The sequence below is a fragment of the Staurois parvus genome, unplaced genomic scaffold (genome assembly GCF_062004578.1).
Source record: "Staurois parvus isolate SC_StPar_1 unplaced genomic scaffold, SC_StPar_1.0 ptg001328l, whole genome shotgun sequence".
NCBI classification, from domain to species: domain Eukaryota; kingdom Metazoa; phylum Chordata; class Amphibia; order Anura; family Ranidae; genus Staurois; species Staurois parvus.
The window spans coordinates 1,016,074-1,040,229 of NW_028319124.1; the positions used below are offsets into that span (position 1 = coordinate 1,016,074).

The 24,156-nt window shown below is 40.1% G+C and overlaps 1 protein-coding gene across 2 annotated transcripts in view; it reads left to right on the forward strand.

Annotated features, from left to right (window-relative positions):
- Nucleotides 1-24,156, forward strand: part of ADGRL1 (adhesion G protein-coupled receptor L1) — a 584,175-nt gene that overhangs the window by 137,875 nt on the left and 422,144 nt on the right. The window lies entirely within an intron of this gene.

Genomic DNA, 24,156 nt, shown 5'->3' on the forward strand with positions numbered 1-24,156 from the left:
TCCATAGTGTAGTAATTTATAAAGGCTTTATTGTGATGCATCAAAGTAAAACAATACCATAGTAGGTAGTTGAAGACAGTGATCTGTAAGACTGACCGTCTGGTGTAGTAAGATGGCCGCCGGAGCTCCACGTTGCTCCGGCGGCGTGACGTCACGGCGTGGTGTGGCTCCTCCTGACGCGTATCGTGCTCAAGCACGTCCTCAGAGGGGGGTCGTGAGTTCCAGCTTCCAGGGGTATCGGATAAGTATAGTACATGTATTTTTACATTGGTCCAAGCTGGACCAATATAACTATGAATAAAGCATCCATACCTGGAAGAAAAAGCATCTATGCTCCTGATTTAGTTTCACTGTTCTAATAAGATATCATTTTGGTTTGCTTTACCATTTTCCATGTTACAAGGTGTAAAGAACTATCAAAAATAAATCCCGAGTGTATTTAAAGTAATGTATTAAAAGTTCAGGTGGTGTTTCTATTTGTGCTTGAATTTGTCCTTCATGCGAAGGAAATTATTCCTGGCTTGAACCCTTGGCTACATTAAAAAAAACCATTTGAGATATGTTTCTTCTAAGCATCCCACAATGCATGGCTTTCTAAGCAAAGCAGCTAACTGTGACGACATATAATATATTTTTCATGCCATTCCCACAGGATATAATTGAGCGGGCACGTGATGTAGACCTGGGCACATTTGCAGGAAGGTTACCCTGGGGGTGGGTGATGAACTGGTACATATGCAGTTGATCTGTCCTTAGGCATGACAATTACAAGTCTCATACCATTACTCATTGCTCCGGCACCACCAGTTATCAATCTTCTAGACAGTTCTATTTTATGACACGCTATTATACATATATTTGACCTGTATAAATGCTTCCATAAGTGATCTTCCTCACCTCAGGCTGTCAGGCCCCTCTTGGTGATTCCGGACACCTCAGGTGACATTCTGTATAGAAAAGGAGAGATTTGTCTGAAGGCTCTGCTGGTGGCTTGGCAAATATTTAGTGCTCTCATAAATGTGCTCAGTGAAAAAAAAATGCTAATAGAGAAGAGATTAAACAATGGCTGACATTTGATATCTTTTTTGTTTTATTCTCAATTTATTTTTAAATACTTATTGTTGTATTGAAGAAGAAACTTGAAATAAATTACTAGCTATTTTAAAGTGGAATTTTCACTCTCACAATCAACATTTACTATTTATAATCCTTATGCTGCTAGCATTAGTAAATAAACAGCAAGATTTATTATATTTAATTGTTTTTAACTTTTTTTTACATTTCTTCAGTTGCTTCCTGGTTTCCGGCCTAGACCAAAATGATGTCATACTTCCCAGGAGTCGTCATGCGCACTTTTATCTTTCATCTGGAGGAGGAGAGGGGGGTTTTTCTCAGCTTACCATACCCTCCTACCTGCAGGCCTGTGCTAAGGGTAGATGGATTCCAGGAAGCAAATGCTATATGGTCTCTGAAAACGCCCTGTGGGAGGGCCGAAACACGCACTTCCGGTCTGCTGTCCTAAGTCCTGCGTCACTTCCAGTGAGTGGAACGCACGCTGAAGCGCTGCGTTCCAAGTGGCCATCTTGTGACTGGGTGAATAGATTACTGTCATCTACTGCTTAGCTGTGGAATTTCTGGTCCATATTCCTGGATATACTGAGGTTTTGAACGCCTGTGGAGGCAATTAAAACATGCTTTTTTACAATCTATAGAATGTGAGTGGCCTGGTTTTTGTTAGTATTGAAAGCTGGGTGTTGCAGTATTACACTATGTGTGTTTTTTTCTCATGCAATACTTGGAGCATTTCTGGAGGGAGAAGATTGGAGGTGTTGACAGTTGGAGTAAAGGTCTCTTGTGGTGGAGTGGAGCCCTGGAGGTTTATCGGAAGGGTCTAGGATCCCTAAAATACCTAAAAGGCGTATATTTCACCAGAATCTGGTGAGTGCGGTATATGTTGGTTAAAGCACTGATTTATGGTGGAAGCACACTTCTTTGGAACAAGGACTTCTTTTTTTTTTGTTTTTTTTATTTTTTTATTTTTGTCCTTTGGCACTTTATATATATATATATATATATATAATTTTTTTTTATTATTATTATTATGCAGTATTTATAATTTTATACAGTATTTATGATGTTTTTATATGAATCATCAGCCCATACTCAAGATGGCTGCAGCTAGAAATGCTGTTGGGGGGGTGTTTTTCACAGTGATTTCTCAACAAATAAAAAGCATGCAAACATGGATGCATGGAGGAGTTTGCTCTGAATATTAAACATGCATTAATTAGCATTTTCAGTTTGTGGTGTTCAGACACAGTTAAAGTATATGTGAACCCTCACTTTGTAAAACAACCTATTCAGTTTAAAACAGAAATGATAGGCAAAACATTTGTATGTAGATCTAAAAAAAAAACTTTATAAATACCTTTTTTTTCTTTACGCTCTGTTCTCAGCCACATGCTGTAAGGAACTCAGAGAGCTGAGGGAGGAGAAACAGCAACACACTGAACTTCCCAGTGAATGGCTATGAAGGGGGAAAGGCCATGTCAGGAAAAGTCTGATCATTGAAGGACAGCATGCTGAGTTCCCAGCACAGCTAGAACTATTCTTTAAGAGCTTGTTCACACTGTGTACAGTGACTGGTGTTTTTCTGCATTAGTCACCTCTAGGGTACATAGAAATTAAAGTGGTTCTAAAGGCAAGACATTTTTTTACCTTCATGCATTAAGGTAAAAAATGTCTCAGTAAGTATGGCTTCCTATGGTGACACATGAAGAAAAGGAAAATCCCAGAATGCCGGCAGGGGACCCCAGAAAAATGTTTATTTTTTTTTTTTTTAAAAAGGCAGCCTTTACATTCACTTTAATTGTGTCCTGTTCACAACACAGCACTGGCAGGATGTGCAATAAGGAAAAATGCTGCATTCACCACACTGCTGCACAGTGCACCTTGCTGGTGTGTGGATACATGATTAAAATGCTAGTTTTGTGCACTTCCAATAAAGTTAAAAAAAAGAAAAAAGCAAGCAGCGCGATGTGCTAAAATACATATCACACCGCTACTGCTCCCTCACCACTGCTCACTACAGGAAAAAACTGACAGCTGCCTGCAATGGAGCATTTAGCTATTGGGCAGCATGAGCAAACCCTATAAGATACATACAGAAAAGAAAGAGGACATGGACTGGTTCATATGAACAAAGGCTGCCTAGTTAACCTCCCTGGCGGTCTGATTATTTCAGATTTTTGGTGCTGAAAGCGGTACCATTATTTTGCATGGAAATATGTAGTTTTTTTATTGTAGGCTGTAATATTTAGGAATAACTCACTGAAATCTGTCCGAACAAGAGTCTAGTAAACATCCCGGGTAGGATAAAATTTGAAACACGAAATCATAAGTTATAATTTAGTAAATAATCATACAAAATAATAATATAATAATAATACATTTAATTCAATAATATTATCAAACCAAAAACACTGAAATTTGAAATAGAGCGCCAAGTTCGCACATCACTGAGCAAAGTCGCAAAATCGTTTTCAGTGTCTGATGACGAATTTCCCCACGAATCATTATCACTCAATTCTGCAAGTGGTTCTGATTTACTATCGCTGTTCTCTAGCCGGTCTAAAACCACTTTTGACCTAAAGGGACACTTTTTGGACGCCATGGACGTTTCTCAGTTTCCAGGCAGAAAGAACAGTAAAAATGCAGGCAGGGCACAGGACAAAGCACTCGGGACAAAATGTATGTGAAATGGGTTGAAACAGCAATGTTTTGCTATGTAAAATTTGTTTGGAAAAAAATGACATTTTTAAAATTTTCAAATTTCCCGCCGGCGGCAGCGCCCGTACATCCCGACGTCACAGGGATCGGAACACAGAAGCCGGATGCCGGCATTGGCCGGAGGAGATGGCCAGGAACGCTGCAGGGGACACATCGCGGGAGCGAAGGACAAGGTAAGCTCTGCAGGGACTCCCTATGCAGCGCCGCATGGTAAGCCCGAGTGTAGCTCGGGGTTACCGCTTTTGGCACTGACATTTTACCCCGAGCTACACTCGGGAATACCGCTAGGGAGGTTAATTCAAGGAGCACCTATATTTACACTTTGGAAGCACACTTTTGCCTGTTGGGTAGACACAATTTTTGCCATATGATTGTTTTCACACACCACCTTCCCATTTGAATCAATATAAAGGAGTAACAGATATTCCCATTTATTTTAGCAGTAGCCACATTTTACATGGGGGCAGGGGATTGTGGGTCGGAAAGGGAAGACATGGGCAAACTATCACCGCAGCGGTAAGCTTTGACCCATGTGGTTGTAAGAAGTAGTGGGAAGCCAGTCACACAGTGCTAAAGGTGAGCCACACGCTGTTCTTCAGTCTGTTCTCCTGATTCTCATCACTTATGCAAATGTGTACTAATGAACAATTGCATATTCATGTCTTCTTTTCTAATTGGGCATATCATTAATTAATATTTTAATAAGAAATTGAATATTCATCTCCACGAACATCGTTATGCCATATTTAAATGAACCTGTTCCTTCTCAGCCATAATAATTTTAGTTTGGCGGCTGATAGACAGATCAATGTCAAAATAAGCTCCTGTAGGTACCATGCACGCTGCAATCACATGGTATTACACACAGAAGGGAACTTCTGGGACTGTTGTATTAAGAAAAATGTGTAGCTTGTAGCAACCATTACTACTGGCCAAGAAAAAAGCTTCTGATTTAGTGTCGGGGAATATTTTTGTCCATTGTTGCTGCAGATTAGCACATTGTAAAATTAATCTCCTGATAATCCCTATGTTGACTGGTCAGAAACTACTGATGATTGATAGCTGTAAAAATTAGACTTAATTAAATTCCCAGGATGGTAGATGCAGTTCAACAATGACAGGCTTGGCTCATTTTCCCAGCCCCAAGTTTTGTGGGATTGTTCACACTTCTAACCCCAAAAGGGACAGGGTTTATAGAACTGAGCAATGTTGTCATACTGGAAATTTTGCTTTTTGTTCTATGGTACTTAAATTACTCAAGGTCTGTCCACATCCATTAGTCCTGTTAATGTTTCTTCAGCCTTGATGAAGGGGGACCCTTTGAGTCCCCGAACATGTTGGCTTTAACTGAAGGTGTCTTCTAATAAATACTGCTTCTGGACTTGACTTGGGACTCAACGTGTTTGGGACTTTTCTCTTTGCATCTGAATTTTGTGGTTAAGTCGGCAAAACTGTATGATGCAGAAAAAGTAACAATAGTATCTACTACACATGTATAACATTTGTGTGATGTTATGTCTTTAATGTTTCTGCAGTGCTTTTGGGAAAAGCAAAACTAAGGTAGTTGCAACCTGAAGCCCAGTTCATATCTATGCATCCTCTGGAAGGTACATCTCACTTTTTAGTGGTACTTTATGTGACACATTGCCATTAAAATCTAAGTGATTGAAACTCCCTAAAAGCATCTAAAATACACAACAGTGAATGAGGTCTAAAGGAACTCTTCCCTTACCAACACCACCAGATATATGGTCCTTCCACCTATTCTCAGATCTGAGACTCTTATGCACTAATAATGGTTTGAATTAATGCTTTGGAAAGCACCACCAAATATCTCTATGATTACAGAGAAAAAATACAAAAGGAGGAAACTTGGTATCAGCTTTAATCAGTATAGTGTGGGGGCAAGTGTTGGGGCTTGCAGATGGCTGACAGCTAAAGGGTCTCTGGTTGCCCAAATCTGCACTATATATCCCAATAAAATAAACATAAAACTAAGAATGATACAGAAACACACACAGGTCCAAAGCTCCACTCAAGACTGGCCTCTCCTGCACATGGACAACCTGGGTTCTGGCCATCACTCTTTCTCCACTCTTCATTAGAAATAGGAAAAATATCAGCTGCACCCCAATTAGCTCTTCTTGCAGTATGTCTAATAATCATGAATTGACTGCATACAACGATGTCTCCAAGCCAAAACCAAGCTTCCTTGGTTTTAGGTTGGAAACATCATTGTATGCAGTCAATTCATTGATTACTAAACATACTGCAAGAAGAGCTAATTGGAGTGTGGCTGAGTTTTTTTTCTCTTTTAAGACTCATACTGAATGACAATGATCTTAGGAAGAAAAGATCACGATGGGCCACCAGCCATCCATCAAAGGTACATGTCGCCTTGGAGCAGATGATTTAAGTGTCGGAATTAAAACCTACGCTTTTAATATAGACAGCTTACACACAATCATGTATGAATGGTTTTAGGACATGTCATATATTATTACTTGCCTATTAATATGACATGCTAAGTGACATTTCATAAACATACCAAACCCATGATGCTGTGAATAATATTAATTTTCATATAGCATCTTTTTCCTGGGGACTCAAGCGCTTGTAAGCCTCACCTCCAACCAAAATGCCAAAATTTTTTTTGTTCTGTCACAATATACTTTGTTCCTCCTCAGGTTAGTAGAAACCACAGACATTATGGGGTTGATTTACTAAAGGCAAATAGGCTGTGCACTGCAAGTGCACTGAAAGTGCAGTTGCTCTAAATCTGAGGGGAACATGCAAGGAAAAAAAAAAGCACTTTTGCTTGGACATGATTGGATGAAAGAAATCAGCAGGGCTTCACCTCATTTTAAAGCTTCCCCTTGGATATAAAGCAACTGCACTTGCAGTGCACAGTATATTTACGTTTAGTAAATCAACTCCTATATATCTTAAGCCCCGTACACACAATGAGAATATCGGACAAATGATTGTCTGGGTTTTTTTGCATGCTAGTCTCCATTTCGAAAATGAAGAGGTTAGTAAACTTACAAAAATTCTTGTACGACAGAATAAAAATTCAGGAATGATGTAATGTATTGTTTTGTATTTGTATTGTATATTCAGATAAAACCTGTACTGCTTAAACGAGAAAAAATGTTGTGCTTGTCCCTTCAAGTAATTTTGGACAAAAGCTGTGTACTAATGATCAGATTAATGTACGATCACTATGAAAGTGGTATTTTTCATATGATTTTCTGATCGTGTGTACTAGGCTTAATACTGAGGACCATTGTTGCCTCCCAAAAAGTATTCATACAATTCAGACAATCAGATTTCTTCATTTTCCTGTTTGTTTAAAACAGTATGGTGGCTATGGAGAAATAAGAGCATTAGAGAAGGACAGTTTAATACATTAAGGTCCGTTGCTGACAAGTTGATACACCTGGAGATAAAATACATGAAGGCCAATAATGGTGAGGTCACCCAGCACAGGGCCTATTCAGATGTTGACTAATAAAGTTAGAATAGTGCTTTGTTGGATGAAAAGACTTTCAGTCCCATTATCCTCTATCAGAAGGGCTCAGCCCAGTCTCCTTCTATCAAAAGAGATCCAACTTCCCCTTATCAGTAGAGATCATCTCAATCACCACCTATCAGTAGAGACCACTCCAATCACCCTCTGTCAGCTGATGTTAGTAGTTACCCTTTATCAGTAGAGATAAGTCTAATCACCCTCTGTCAGTAGATCTCAGGCCAATCACCTTTTTTCGGCTGAGATCAGTCCAATATCTTTTTATCATTAGAGATCATCCTGATCACCCTCCATCAGTAGAGAGCACTGCAGTCACCCCTTTTAGCTGAGATCAGTCCAAACTTGGTTTTATCAGTAAAGGTCAGTTCAGTCTCCCTCTGTTAGTTGATATCATTCACCTCAAGCTCTATCAGTAGGATTTAGCCTAGTCTACCTTTATCAAGAGATCAGTCCAATCTCCCTTTTAGGCAGTAGAGATCCTTCCAATTTCCCATTTTAATAAAGTTCAGTCTTATTGCACTCTGTTATTAGACATAAAGGGGTAGATTTACTAAAATTGGTGCACTCAGAATCTGGTGCAGCTGTGCACAGTAACCAATCAGCTTCTAACTTTAGCTTGTCCAATTAATCTTTGACAATAAAACCTGGACACTGATTGGTTTCCTTGCAGAGCTGCACCTGCTATTGCATGCTCTGGTTTTAATAAATCAACCCCAAAGTTTCCACCACTTTACTCTGTTAAGGGCCAGTCCCATCTTTCTTTATTATCAGAAAATGTTCCTATCACCCTCTATTAGAAGTGCTCATTGCCATCAACCTTACAACAACATTAGTAGGGATCAGTCTAATCACCCTCTATTGACAGAGAAGAGCCTCATTGGTATCTGTTAGCAAAGATCTTTATAATATCCCTCTCTCGGTAGGGATCAGTCCAATCGCCCTGTCTTTGTACTAACAGTCCCATCATTATGTATTACCAGAGATCAGACCCATCGCCCTGTATTAGGAATAACCAGTCCCAAATCCCTGTATTAAGAGAAATCTGTTCCATCGCTGTCTTTTAGTACAGATACATTCTATTGTCTTTTATTAGTGGAGATTGGTCCCATGACCCTATAATAGCAGAGATCAGTCCCATCACTGTGTATTAGTTGAGATCAGTCCTATCACCGTATATTAGCACAAATCAGTCCTATCGTTGTGTATTAGCACAGATAAATCCCATCGCTGTGTATTTGCAGCGATCATTTTCATCACCCTGTTGTACTTGCACAGATCAGTCCCTTCACCCTGTATTAGCAGAGATCAGTCCCATCACTGTATATTAGTAGAAATGAGTCCAGTCGCCCCTTATTAGTAGAGACCAGTACTTGTCAACCCTCATTTGTACAGCACAGTCCCTTTTACCCTTTGTTAGTGGAGATCATTCTCTTGCTTCTCCTGTTATTGCCTTATTTTCCTTTGTATATTGGAATCTCTCTTGCCAGCTGTCATCTGTCTTTAGCTCTCTCTAGGTGTTAATCTGCCTCCAGGTAAAATGTTAATATCAGATTTATTGACACTAGTGTTTTTTTTCCCATATAGTTCTCATTTTATTCCCGTCTGTCACCCAGTTACCAGCCGGTTTCTTTCTCCCCCACCTACTCACTGCTGCTGACCTATGACCCTCTCTGGATTGATGCTATCTTTATATCCATAGAATATATTGTATAGGCGAACGTAGAAAAATTCTGTACACCACCTAGGACTCATGATACATACTAGGGCTAGGCTAGAGCGCACAGGATTTCTATACAGTGCTCCTACATCCTTGCATATAATGTGGATAAGCATCTTTTGCTCTATGACAATGAATGCACGGCTCTCCAAGGAACAATGTTATCTCTTCTGTACACTTGCAATGGCCACAGCTTCTTATACATTGAACATACAGAAATGGAACACGATTACAGGGAAGGGGGCTCTCCATGTGCTCGGTAAATAATATCAGAAATATAGAATGTTTTTGTTCCCTCGGTGCGCACAAAATTCCACTTTCTTTTCATGTGTGGGTGGAGTTGACATTTTCAGTGTTTGAGTTTATTCCCTTTCTTCACAAATGTTACATAATTGCATATATTTAACGTAAAATAGATTTCTTTAATAATGTATAAATACATCATTTCTTCCCAGACAATATAGCACATAGGTATTTTAAACATAGGAAAAATGAGGTAAAAATTAGGAAGCAGCGTTCTGATGGAAATATTTTTTTTCTGCATATTTTATTGCATTTGGCATTTTTCTTTCAATCTAAATGAAGTCTCGCACTTTTTTTTCTCTTTGTAGACCTGTACTTGCGAATGTGATGATTGGTAGCGGATGTTTGCTGGTACATGCCTTACAACAGAAATGTATTTGAGTAGAAATGTACTTTCTGCAATTTGACTCTAGCGCTCTGTGCTTCCATAGATGATTGTCAGTCACACTCCCCCTCATCAAAAAGTCCTCATACAGATTTGTTGTGCAAGGGTAGAGGGGGCATATCTGACCAGGTTTGACTACAGTGCTCTATGCTTTTATATATTTATACCTGTCACACCTACCCATCACAAGTCCTCATACAGATTTGTTGTGCAGGGGTAGAGGGAGCATATCTGACCAGGTTTGGCTCCAGTGCTCTATGCTTTTATACATGAATACCTGTCACACCTACCCATCACAAAGTCCTCATACAGATTTGTTGTGCAGGGGTAGAGGGAGCATATCTGACCAGGTCTGGCTCCAGTGCACTATGCTTTTATACATGAATACCTGTCACACCTACCCATCACAAAGTCCTCATACAGATTTGTTGTGCAGGGGTAAAGGGAGCATATCTGACCAGGTTTGGCTCCAGTGCTCTATGCTTTTATACATGAATATTGGTCACACCTACCCATCACAAAGTCCTCATAAAGATTTGTAGTGCGGGTGAAGAAAGGGGAGCATTTCTCACCATGTTTTACTCTATCACTTCATTCTTTTAAAGATGATTGCTGGTCACACCTACCCATCTCAAAGTCCTCATACAGATTTGTGGTGCAGGGAAAGATGGGGTATGTCTGATTAGGTTTGACTTCAGTGCTCTTTGCTTCCATACACGAAAATCTGTCACACCTACCCATCACAAAGTCCTCATACAAATTTGTTGTGCAGGGGTAGAGGGTGCATATCTGACCAGGTTTGGCTCCAGTGCTCTATGCTTTTATACATGAATACCTGTCACACCTACCCATCACAAAGTCCTCATAAAAATTTGTTGTGCAGGGGTAGAGGGGGCATGTCTGACCAGGTTTGACTCTATCGCTCTATGATTTCAAAGATGATTGCTGGTCACACTCTCCCATCACAAAGTCCTCATAAAGATTTGTAGTGCGGGTGAAGAAAGGGGAGCATTTCTCACTATGTTTTACTGTATCACTCCATGCTTTTAAAGATGATTGCTGGTCACACCTACCCATCTCAAAGTCCTCATACAGATTTGTAGTGCAGGGAAAGATGGGGTATGTTTGATTAGGTTTGACTTCAGTGCTCTTTGCTTCCATACACGAAAATCTGTCACACCTACCCATCACAAAGTCCTCATACAGATTTGTAGTGCGAGTGAAGAAAGGGGAGCATTTCTGACCAGGTTTGACTCTATCGCTCTATGATTTCAAAGATGATTGCTGGTCACACTCTCCCATCTGAGAGTCCTCATACAGATTTGTAGTGCAGAGGAAGATGTGCTATGTCTGACCAGGTTTGACTTCAGTGCTCTCTTTCTGTAAATAACTACCAATCACACATCCCCATCACAAAGTCCTCATACAGATTTGTAGTGCAGAGGAAGAGAGGTGCATGTCTGACCAGGTTTCACTTTCAGGTTTCACATAGTGATCAATGCTTCCATAGATGAGCACTGGTTACACACCACCATCACAAAGTCCTCATAGAGATTTGTAGTGCAGGGGATGATGGGCTATGTCTGAGCAGGTTTGACTTCAGTACTGTAGGCTTCTATAAAAAAAACTACCGGTTATATACCACCCAAAGTACTCATACAGATTTGGAGTTCAGTGAAATAGAGGGGAGTGACTGACCAAATTTCACTCCAGCGCTTTATGTTTCCGTATATAACTATCGGTCACACACCCCCATCACAAAGTCCTCATACAGACTTGTAGTGAAAAGGAAGACTAGGCCTGTTAGATTACAGTGTGCACTCGACAGTGTGGTCAAACTGTGGAGGATATTGGACTGTTCAGCCATCTTTAAACACACTGTACCACCGCTGTAACAGCCTATAAGAATTAAGGTTGTCAGTACAATAGCTGTCTGATTGAATATCTATACCAGTGACTTCAAATGACCTTTAAGTCCATCTAGGAGGGAGACTTTATTTTGGGTGGATGCTGGTGTGTTGCTTACCCCCTGTTTATATAATTTTTCTAAAACTCCAGTGTTGAGTGTTCTAAAGTTTCAGTGTTTTCCTGCAGCCATTACAAGTGGTTATCTCTCATTCTCCAATTATTTTATCTTTAAAAATGTGCAACAGGAGATATGAGACTTTCTTTATTTTTGACCATAGAAAGTTCTGAGAAATTTAAGTTTAATTTAATGAGTGATTCAACCCAGTGTTGTTAACCTTAGTCTGAAACATCAGTTTTGAAGGACAAAACATTTAACAGCCTTCTGTCCTCCAGGTGTTTATTTTTTACTACTCTGCTTGAATCAGTGAGATATACATAGGGTTTCAGTGGTTATGACTATGAGCAAGCCTCAAATAAACAGACCTTGTACTGTAAACCTTTGCCTCCTCCCCTGACTACGAAAACATAAGATGATACCTCGACTCCACCTAATCCCAGGTGCAAAAATCTTTAAATATGAAAATGTTCAGATGGACATAAAAGCTTCTAGTCAGTGAAACTCTTATAGGTATGTGAGCATCTCTGTCATCAATGGACACTCTACGCTGAAGAGATGGTAAGGTGGCATAAGGTAAGTTTATACTATGAAAGAATACAGGGAAGTCAAGGTGCTGTCGTAGGTCTAAAGTTTTGTCCCAAGTGTCACCCATAGGTTAGGGTTTTAAATCATGGCAGATGAGCATCTCCTTGACCTGACTACAGTAAACCAAAACAGATGTGGGTTACTTTACTTTCCATATTGATTAGAGTTTACAACTTTCTGACGTGACTATTAGTTGAGAAGCTATCTAGCTCGAAGCTCTGAATTGTTTCTCCTCTGGCAAATAAATCTACTAATTAACAATGTTTAAATGCCCATTGCCCATTGTTGTTTACTATGTACCATGTTGTAGTGACTGGATTGCTAAAATTGTATTAATTTAAAACAAAACTAAAAATTAAAACTCCTTAAAATTGAGTTTCATTTTGCTCTATAATTCATTTCCACCTTAGTTATCCCATTGCTTTTTATCACTTACTAGTATGAAGGAAAATACAGTGTGGAAAAAAAGCACCTCTAACTTTAACCGATTTGTATGTTTTGTAATTTTACTGCTGATGTTGACTGCTATACTCATCTGTGAATATAATTGCATGTGAATTGTTTTTGGTCCGTATGACCAGAAGTAGATATGTAGTTTGCCAACTTATTTTCCCTTTTTTCTAAGATGATCGGTATGGCTGTAAGACAGGTAGACTGGCAGTAGAATAGGGAGACCTTAGATCCTGCTTACATCGAGAATTCTGGAACATTAAATTATATGTAAACCCGATCACTGAAATAGCATATAAGCTTTAACATGTTAAAGTGGATCTTTACTCCAAAATACCCATTGTGAGCCTCCCCCCTCCTGAATCTAAAAAAGCCAACGTTTTTTAACGTATTTATCATTTTTTTAACATCGGTCCACTCCACCCCCTGCCTACATTCTTACCTTGGCAAGAATGGTGTCACCTTGTTCCTGAAGCCTCCTGGGAAAGCCATGTCAGACATCTCAGGAGGCATTTAGCTGAAGCATCACCATGCTGAGGAGTCAGAACTTTGTGCCAGCTACAAGAACCCAGAAGAAAACCCGACTCCTGATGACAAAGAAAGGAAGATAGTGGCATGGAACCTGTTGCGTAGCAGTGGAGCAATGAATCACAACAAATCATCCTGGATTTGCTGGCCAATGGCCATGGAAGTCTATTTATTGAAAACAACCCAACCTAAAAGGAAAGACATTAAATTCAGGGGGAGAGGTGACATTCCTCTTTAATAAAATATCTAAAGTCATTATTTTTTTTAATCTGCAACTTTTATTAAAATAATACCTGTTGATGCCTGTTTATCCTGCCATAAAGGTCCTTGTTCAGGTACTTCCTGTTATAGGGTGACAACTTTTAGTCACTTTCTCCCAGTTGTAGAAACATAGAAAAGTGAAGGAAGAAAAAGATAAACTGGTCCATCAAGGCTGCCCATTTTTTTGTTTTTTAATACATACGTTTTTTGTTAACTTTTTTGTCTGAGTATAGATTTTTGTTTGTCCCAAGAATGCTTGAAACCTCTTACTGTTGACTCATTACCTCTACTTACTCGCTACCTCTCCTAACTCTCACTAAGTCTATCAACTACCCTTTCAGTAAAATAATACTTTCTAAGATTAGTTTTGAACGTCCCTCCTGTTAGTTTGAGCTCATGTCCCCGTGTTCTTGATCTTGGTTTCATATTGGAAATACTGCCGTCTTGAACCTTATTCACCCTCTTGATGTATTTAAATGTTTCTATCATGCCTCCCCTTTCCCTTCTTTCCTCTAATTGTGCTCATGCATTGTCATCCTGACTCATGAGTTTCAAATGCAGACTACAATTGGCAGTTTTTACACTCATTACACAGGCATGGTCCACAGTTGTCACCATCATGCAAAATGCCCTTAGAAATGCCGTGACACCATCGTAGGCAGGAAGAGGATGTAGGAGATCAACAGCACTGAGATGCAACAAAGGATTAAAAAAAGGTGAAAAATATTTAATAAAAAAAAAAAGGCAGTTTATGACACATGGTTCTTTTGCTAACTAAATGTCATTCAATTTAACTGTTTTTTGAGTAAGAGATGACCTGTTCTCATATGTCAGGATTTTTTTGGCTCTGTAGCTCTCTGCCCTGTCTCTGGATGGCTTCCTGACTTTAGGCCTGCAGCCATGTCTGTATGTTGTACTATTTCGGTCTCTTTTCATGCCCGCTCCACACAGGTTGAACACCTGAGACAGCGCCGGTGGCATACTGTGTCCTCCCACATGTTAGTGTACACAACACATGCCAATCATCAGCCTTATTAGGGGCATTCAGCACAGTGAAGGCAGGAAGTGTTTGAGATAAAGGGAAAACTCTAGAACAGGAGGTCATGCTGTGAAACTGGAGGATGTTTGTCAAGTGGAAAGAGACGAGAGCGCAACTACTTCACAGGAGACTGGAGACGTGGAATCTTCTGTTCAGCCGCCAGGGCCGTGTTTCCACATGAAATGTCTCTTCTGTCGGATAAGTGTAAAGCAAAAATAGCAAGGTTATAGGTGCTGTATGTTATATATCGCAGCCATCTCTTAGAAGATCTCTTTGTCTGTAATGATTGAAGTACAGCTGAGTTCACCGCGCATGGGTGGTGGGTATCCATCTCTATATTCTCCCTAGAAATCCATGTCTGCACAGACTGCTGACCTCTGACCTCTATTGGATTGTTTTCCTGTTGGATATTGCATTCCAATACCTTTGCAGGGTAAAGTACCAGGAGGAAGCTGCCATGACAACCATCGCTAGCTTATCGGTTGGCCATTGAAGGCAGATCAGGTAAGCTATTACAAGGTCTGCCATTGTAATTGTGAATACTTCATGCCATTTTCGAAAGGCAATCTGTGCGTAGACAACTAATCAAAAGAAAAGAAGAATGCGTGATTGGTGGCCTGCCTTTTTCAGGTTACTGAAAGATCTCCACAACTAAATTAAAAGAGAAATATGGGAATTAAAAAAAAGCAAGCCTACATACTCACCTAGGTGGATACAGCATCGATCCATGCTGCATCTGCCCCCCGCTGCCTCTTAAGCCCGAGAACTGAGCAATCAAACACTGCTAATCATTCAGTTCTTGGTCTTCAATCTGCAGAGAGACAGTAGCTGGCAGTTTCTGGCTCTCTGCTCTGCCCCTCCTAAAGTATAAATAACACTATTTATACTTTAATTCTTTAGAGTAGGTGTGTAAATTGGGACAGGCTGGTAGAGGCCCCAGTATATTACTTTGCCCAGGGGCCCATGATGCTATTAAGAAGGACCTGCCTTTGAGTTTGCCTTTGGCAAGAAAGTCGCTGTGTTTTGGGAAGTGTAGATTCCTGCATCAGCAATGATGTAGTAAAGTGAAGAAGGTGAAGAAGAAAGTGAAGAAGGTAGGATTAGCATGAAGGGCTATAATGTAAGGTCAACAGAGCTTGCATATCAAATGTTACCTTACGTTTTGTCTGAGCCAGGGTGCCTAACTCAATTATTGACTTAAAAGAGCTGTACAGTATCTCTGACATGAATGCATTGTTGTAGGCCACCACATTTTGTGTCTGGATCATCAATAGCATTGTGTCTTGAAAGTCTCAATCAGAAAACTTTGTCTTTTCACACAAAGGAATACTGAAAGGTCCTGCAACTTTGTCTGTCAAATATAATAAAAATATACTTAAACTTGTAATAAAGCTGGGCAATTCTAACTGAGAACACAGTGAAAAAAATGCATGGATGGTCAGCAAGGATGGTTTATAACAACCTTTGTCAAGCTTTTTTTGCCCTGGAGGAAACCTTAACATAGTTATTAGATCTCAGAGAACCCCTGCTAAAACCAATTCACTGGGGCTAAGTGGGAAAAATGCCCCTTAAATTGGTGGTTATTGGAAAGCATACCACCCTTACAATGGTGCTCAAAATGCCACTCTTACAGATAAAAAGAAAGCTGGTTTGTGCCATGCACTGGCTCTGCTAAGTGGTGTTGGCCCTAGAACTATGCAGGCACCATCAGATGGGAGGTCAATCAATCACAACTTAAGGAATCCCTTGACACCTCTGGAGGAGCCCTAGGGTTCTACTGAACCCTGGCTCAGAATGGCTGGCCTATAAGGACTCCCAAAACTATCTTGTTGTTCATTTAGCCACTAACTAAGTATTTCTCAACATTTTTAACACAGGAAAACCTTTCAAATGACTCTATCAGGGTCATTTGAATTTGAATTATTAGCAATTATTATTGCTAATAATTAATATAAAGTATCTACAGCATGTATATAAGCATGAATAATAAGCTGAACTATAAGAATAAGTTAAAGTTCCCCCACTCCAGCCACCACCTCCCCATCCCCCCCCAAAAAAAAAGAATAAGTAAAATGATAAATAATGAGGGTTACTTTGCATATTTGACTTCCATCCTATGTGACAATTACTTTCAGTAACAGTAATTTAATAAAATCAAAACAATATAGAAAAGTAGACAATAGAAGATTGAAGTGCTCATATATATATATATATATATATATATATATATATAGTTGGTCAGTGGGAAAAACACACAACACTGGTGGTAGTTTGGAGAAGGGCCCTAGTGGGAGAGAAGGACTCCATTACCTTGGTAGTTAGTTGAAGGGAAGAAACCCATTACACTGGTGGTAATTGGGGAAAATGCTCCATACACTGGTGGATTGCCCAGTGCATATGTAGTCATAGGGAATAATTTTCTTCTTAGAGATTGGTAGAAAGGTAATTGGTGTCAATGGTGAGTTATCTGGGAGGCAAAATATGATATTGCTTAAGGAACCCCTAGCAACCTCTGGAGGAGCCATGGGTTCCACAGTTCCCTGGTTTCCTGCTTGAGAAAGGCTGCAGTAATTCCTACCCAGGAACCAACATTTTATAAACTCTACATATAATTCATTACTTCATCACAAGATAAATGAGATACGTTAATAATGTATATATGGGCCCTCATACACCCTTGTTCCTGGACCTAGCCCTCTGCACATCTCTATCCTCACACGCCCTTTTCTCCAACTCTCTTTTGTTACTTTTTTATCTTCACTTGTCCCCCTCTATGTGCAGATACCATTTTGAACCCCCTTTTTACCATTTCTGAAACTCACCCATCTCATACCTATAAAATTTCAATGCTCTTGAAGCAAGACCTTCTGATCTATTCACACATTTGTGTAATTTGATGCTTTTTCTACTACTTAATTTTTACTTGAAGTTCAACATTATTTCTACCTTTATTGAAATCATTTCTTTGTGCTTATGCTGTGTGTATTATACACAAACTGTATCAAATGCTTATACATTTTGTAATTTTGTTGTGATCCTCTCATAACCCCTTCCCACCCACCCATCACAGCCTTTTAATGAAATCTTAATCAGCAGGACAAAATTCCCGATAACATAACCACAATGGTTGGCTGTCACAGTGATCACTTGATCAGGAGCCCATAGTGCTTTCTCATGATCATAATTAAGCCCTATGATTAAGCCCTGCTGTAGGTAAAATATGCTGGGGGCATGGCTTTGGGTGGGAGTAGGCAGTGTGCTGACATTGCAATAAATTATGGCGGGAGTTGAACATCTTTGGTGTTGATAGTGAACTAGAAAAGGAGCAGACTGCAGGGTCTTATCACCCATCTGATTACAGGGAATCAAGAAGGATATGGGCTGGCCTGTAAGCAGCAAAAGGGGTTGGGTTTTTCCTCAGGGAATCAAGGAAGATACCGGCTGATCTGTAAGCAGCAAAAGTGGTTGGGTTCATCTAGAGACTGGGAGTTGTTTGTGAGGTCCTAGTCACTGTGTTGGGAGCACACAGCAAGCACATTCTCAGAACAGATACCTCAGCCCCCATGGATGTATATGGACGGCACATGATCATTAAGGCCCACCCTCCTTGCCGCCGCAGCATGTATGCATTATGTGGAGACCAAGAGGTTAATATATTAAAGTTGACAAAAAAATACATAGACAAAGGTTCCTCCAGTAAAAGCCGCATGTCAAAACGATCATTAGATCCAAAGATATAGGCAGTCGAAATTATAAACAATTCTTTACTTTCCCAGAAATAGTTAGGTTTGCCCTTCTCGAATCTCCTTATTGGTTCTTTATGTTTATATAAATTCAGCCTCTATCTTGCGATCCACTGACTGTTTTGGCATGCGAGTTTGAGTGAAGATAATTAGCGCTTATGCATTTTTCATCACATGTTCAGTTTGAGTTGCCTAAGTCTGTGACAGGTTTACTTTATGTAAGTCAAGGAGCAGTGTGCAAAGTACAGTAAAAAACAACCAATCAGCATGTTCAGAGTTCTGTCTGCTCTGAGCTTCGCAAATCTGATTGGCTGTTATGGGATACAAAATTTTGCTTCTCGTAATTACTTTTTTTTTTTTCTTTTTGCACTGCCTTGTCAAACAGACCTAATATTCTGAATTTAAAAGCTTTTTCATCTTGTTATTATGTTAATAGGCAGAAGCTAAACAGGGGTACGATTATTTCTGTTGAGTTCTTATGTGAGTCATTATTATTTGTTTATTAATTCCTCTTCATTTTTAATGAGAGAAAACCCTGACAAGTCAGAGAAGGCTCTGATTTGTGTTCCCAGTTATCGGCACCATTAGATTCAGGTTAATCTTCGCCTAATTGGAGCTAGCTGCTAAACGTGTCTCCACAAATGGTTTTCTGTAATTTGTTATATTAAAAGTCAGCTTTAGTTTGGCTTGTGGCCAGTTTGAAAGACCCAGTCCAAATGAATATCCAAAATATTCAGGGGACAGTGACAGCGTTCTTTGATGACGGCGTACATACCAAAATATAAGACGGCTGTACAAGTAAATTTTCCAGCATAGTCGTTTGATACCTTATTGCTTATGATCAAATATTAGGTGGTTATAAATGCTAGAAAAGGATTATACACTCACCGGCCACTTTTAGGTACGCCTGTTCAATTACTTGGTAACACAAATTACAATAAGCCAATCATATGGCAGCAACTCAATGCATTTAGGTATGTAGACGCGGTGACGACGACTTGTTGCAGTTCAAACCGATCATCAGAATGGGGCAGAAAGGGGATTTAAGTGGCTTTGAACATGGCATGTTTGTTGGTGCCAGACGGGCTCGTCTAAGTATTTAAAAAACTGCTGATCTACTGGAATTTTCACACACAACCATCTCTAGGGTTTACAGAGAATGGTCAGAAAAAGATAAAATATCTAGTGAGTGGCAGTTATGTGGACGAAAATGCCTTGATGTCAGAGGTCAGAGGAGAGTGGGAAGACTGGTTGCTGCAACATTCAGATGGTAGGGTCAGAATTTGGCATAAACAATATGAAAGCATGGATCCATCCTGCTTCATCAACGGTTCAAGCTGCTGGTGGTGGTGTAATGGTGCGGGGGATATTTTCTTCCCACTAGTAAGGTGTACCTAATAAAGTTGCTGGAGAGTGTAGATTGGCTAGGTCCACATTTCCTTTGACTGCTTGCTGTCTGCTGCATGGACATGTTTAAAGCTAAACTCCAGGCAGCTATAAATATATGCAATAATGCAACTCAGTAATTGTTAATACATCATTACATTTTTTTTTTAATGCAAAAAGTATAAGTATCTTAATTTAAACTGGTATCAGCCTTTTGCAATACCTGACCAACAGAGCTTAGACTAGGAATGGGAGAAGCAGCAGAAGGAGTCTATCAGCTGTACTGCAGTGCTCATGTGCTAACAAGAGACACGCTAATAGACCAAAGAAAAGGGACAATGGGATGAGTTCATCAGTTTACTGCTTCTCTTTTCACTGCCCAGTCACAGGCTGGGTAGAGGGACAAGACCTCTATGGACTAGGACTTGCATCAGCAGATTTTTGTTCACTTCAACCACGTTTTGCAATCCCACACCAGTTTATGGGAATACAAAACCCACTATAGGCAAGTCAATGTACGAAGGTGAAATGCACCTGTCAATGAATTTGGAATGATCTCACAAGCATCCCAACTGGATACCATCAGCACAAGCCCAAAGCCCTTTTACATGAGCCATTGCCTAACTGCAGCAATCAGGTAACCAACCCTTAAAAAAAAAATCTTAGAACTGGATGGCCAAAAATGTAAAGAAGAATTTCAGATATGGATATTTTATACATAGTGACATTGGTACAGCTTGGACCAGTATAGCTATGCATATACCATACCTGTCCAATGCCCTTCAAAATCCTAAATCACTGAAGTAGACACTACTACACCAGTGATTTCCACCTGTTTTTTGGGTCATGCTCTCTGGATGAGGTGGAGAGGTATGGTGGTGACATCACACTCACCACCTCATCCCATCAGAGAACACTTTGCATTTATTCAGAACATGCAAAGCATTCTCTGAATGGCATCCATGCTGAGTGGCTGTCCTCCTGTGTTCAGAATGCATCACAACAGTTGGTCAGCATGGGACCTTGAAACAAGTGGATATCACTGGAGCGACATTGGCCAGGTATAGTATACATACAGTTGTGACCAAAATTATTCAACCCCCACTGAAATTGAGTGTTTTGGCCAGTTTGACATTGCTTTTGATCATTCAGTCATCTTGCTTACATTTACATTAAAGAGGCACTTGTAGGTCAGACAAATATAACATAACAGTTATAATGAAATAACCACAAATGTCTTTTCTGTGCTCACAGCATTATCAGTTTTATTCAACCCCCAAGTGACATTCAATCTTAGTACTTAGTACAGCATCCTTTTACAGTTATAACAGCTTTTAAACGTGAAGCATAGCTTGACACAAGTGTCTTGCAGCGATCTACGGGTATCTTCGCCCATTCTTCATGGGCAAAGGCCTCCAGTTCAGTCACATTCTTAGGCTTGCGCACTGCAACTGCTTTCTTTAAGTCCCACCAGAGGTTCTCAATCGGATTTAAGTCTGGTGACTGCGATGGCCACTCCAAAATGTTCCAGCCTTTCCTCTGCAACCATGCTCTAGTGGACTTGGAGGTATGCTTGGGATCATTGTCCTGTTGAAAGGTCCAACGTCTCCCAAGCCTCAGGTGTGTGACGGACTGCATCACGTTTCCATCCAATATCTCCTGGTACTGAAGAGAATTCATGGTACCTTGCACACGCTGAAGCTTCCCTGTACCTGCAGAAGCAAAACAGCCCCAAAGCATGATTGACCCTCCACCATGCTTCACAGTAGGCAAGGTGTTCTTTTCATCATAGGCCTTGTTCTTCCTCCTCCAAACATAGCGTTGATCCATGGGCCCAAACAGTTCTAATTTTGTTTCATCAGTCCACAGAACACTATCCCACAACTTTTGTGGTTTGTCCACATGGCTTTTGGCATACTGCAGTCGACTCTTCTTATTCTTTGGAGACAGCAAGGGGGTACGCCTGGGAGTTCTGGCACGGAGGCCTTCATTACGCAGTGTGCGTCTTATTGTCTGGGCTGAAACTTCTGTACCCACATCTGACAAATCTTTTCTCAGTTCCTCAGCAGTCACACGGGGACTTCTCTCCACTCTACGCTTCAGGTAGCGCACAGCAGTCGAAGTCAGCATCTTCTTTCTGCCACGACCAGGTAGCGTTTCAACAGTGCCCTTTGCCTTGAATTTGCGAATGATGCTTCCTAAGGTGTCTCTTGGTATGTTTAACATCTTTGCAATCTTCTTATAGCCATTGCCCTTCCTGTGAAGAGAAATCACCTCTTCTCTTGTCTTCCTGGACCATTCTCTTGCCTTCACCATGTTTGTAACCACACCAGTAAATGTCTAGAAGGAGCTGAGTATCACAGTCATTTTAAAGCTGCCTAATTGGTGCTTATTATGCTTGATTGCTGCTCGGTGACATCCACAGGTGTTTTCAATACCTGATGGAAAGCACCTGTATGAACCTCTGTTCTTCAGAGTGGTAGTCTTTAAGGGGTTGAATAATTGTGGCAATGAAGAAACCACATAAGAACCATTTACTACTGTATTACATAAACAATTGATGTCATTTTAGTTGCATTTGGGTAGTTACAACGTCCTTGTAGGATTTGATTCTGAATACAATTCCAAATGTACACTATAGTCCCTAAACCCCTTTACAGCATTGGGGGTTGAATAATTTTGGTCACAACTGTATAGCCAAAGATGCACGAGTGTAACTATGTATGAAATTCTTCTTTAAATATTTTGGCAGGTAAACCAGCTCCCATATATGTATTTAATTTGTGTATTCATCTGTTTCTGAGTTCAGATGAAAGTTATTCCCATTTTGCATGATGTATTCATTCAAAATATCGGTAATTGCATTTTTAAAGGCTAAGTTCACCTTTTCAAGAAAATGGTCTATGCTGTCAAAGGGACCCAGTAGGTAAACAAAAAAGCAACTTTGAAAAATGTTAATTAATGTAATTGTCATTCCTGTAGGCCATTTGACCTCTGACACCCCCTACCCCTGAAGCCTGGCCAAAAAACTCCTAAGGTTAGCACCATCCCCCCCGTACAGCCTTGTTGCTGGTATGTTCCAGTTATTGGGAGCTTGCCTCTAGCATCACACAAGTGAGTGCTCCCCATCGTTCAAAACCCTGACCGTGTGTGATGCGCATTCTTCCCCCTGATGCAGCAGCGACTGAGCTCAGTATGATGCAACAGGGACAGAGAGAGTGGATTACACAATCGTGCTGGTTTTAATGAGGGAGAGCACTGACTCCTGTGCGCCATTTTTCAAAGTCACATAGTTTTTATTACCTACTGAGGTCCCTTGACTGCATGGTCAATTATCTAAAAAGGTGAACTTAGCCCTCGAATATTACTTCAGTCTGTTGTTATATCAACTTCATTTAGTTTCATGGAGAGCAATATAAATCAGTTCGGTTTCACACATTACACTGTGAACATTAAGCTGGCTAATAGGAGAGGAGAGCTGTTGGTTGACCTCATCAATATTTTACTGCTCTATTATTATCCAATCACAAGCTGGGGCAGTCCTTGACCAAGCTGCATTGCATTTATTCAAATAAATAAAAATTAGGTCAGTACTTGGAAACTATCGTGAATCTGTGGATTAGTAAAATGACCAAACAGAATTATAAACACTGTTCACACATATAGTACATAACTCATCTGTGAATGTAGCTGTTTGTCTCACCTCTGCTGACAGGAACATGTAGACTGCCATTGTTCAGCTTCCTGTCTGAAAAAGCTGCTCCTCTGGCTGTCATATTGAACCAGTTATTTCAATACTTTCTAGGTCAATGACTATGAACAAACATTCTGACTTCACTTGCTGCATGCTTTTGCTAGGTTAGAAAGAAATAAAACCATAAGACAGCCAAACAATTGGCAGTTTTGGGAGTAGGTCAGCAATGGCAACCTACATGTTTTTATAAATGTAAGTTTACTACACTTTTGCCTAAAATTGAATATAACATACAGTTTATAACTATTACACTGACCGTTTTGTAATTTAATGTTAATGAAAGTGACCTTTCTAGTCCAGTCTGAAGCTGCTATGATTTTTGTAAAACTGTCAAAAATTCAAATGTCATTTCCTTGCAGCTAAGGCATCCTGGGGGCGCTCTGTACACTGCTTGGGTACAGAACACCCACCAGAAATGTAATTTCCTGTTCATGTGATTGGCTCACTGCTTATCCCACAGATCTGCACATTTTCAGACATTTTCTTTGATAGAAGTTTCATTTTTTTAATAGGATCCTTCCTGAGCCATAAGAGAAAAAGGGGTACCAGGACTGTTATAACTCTCATTATACTCTGAGACTAATGTCAATGCAAGCAAGTCCTCCCATTTAGCTGTCAGTTTTAGAAATGGTATGGTAAGGGTATATCAATAATATCAGGG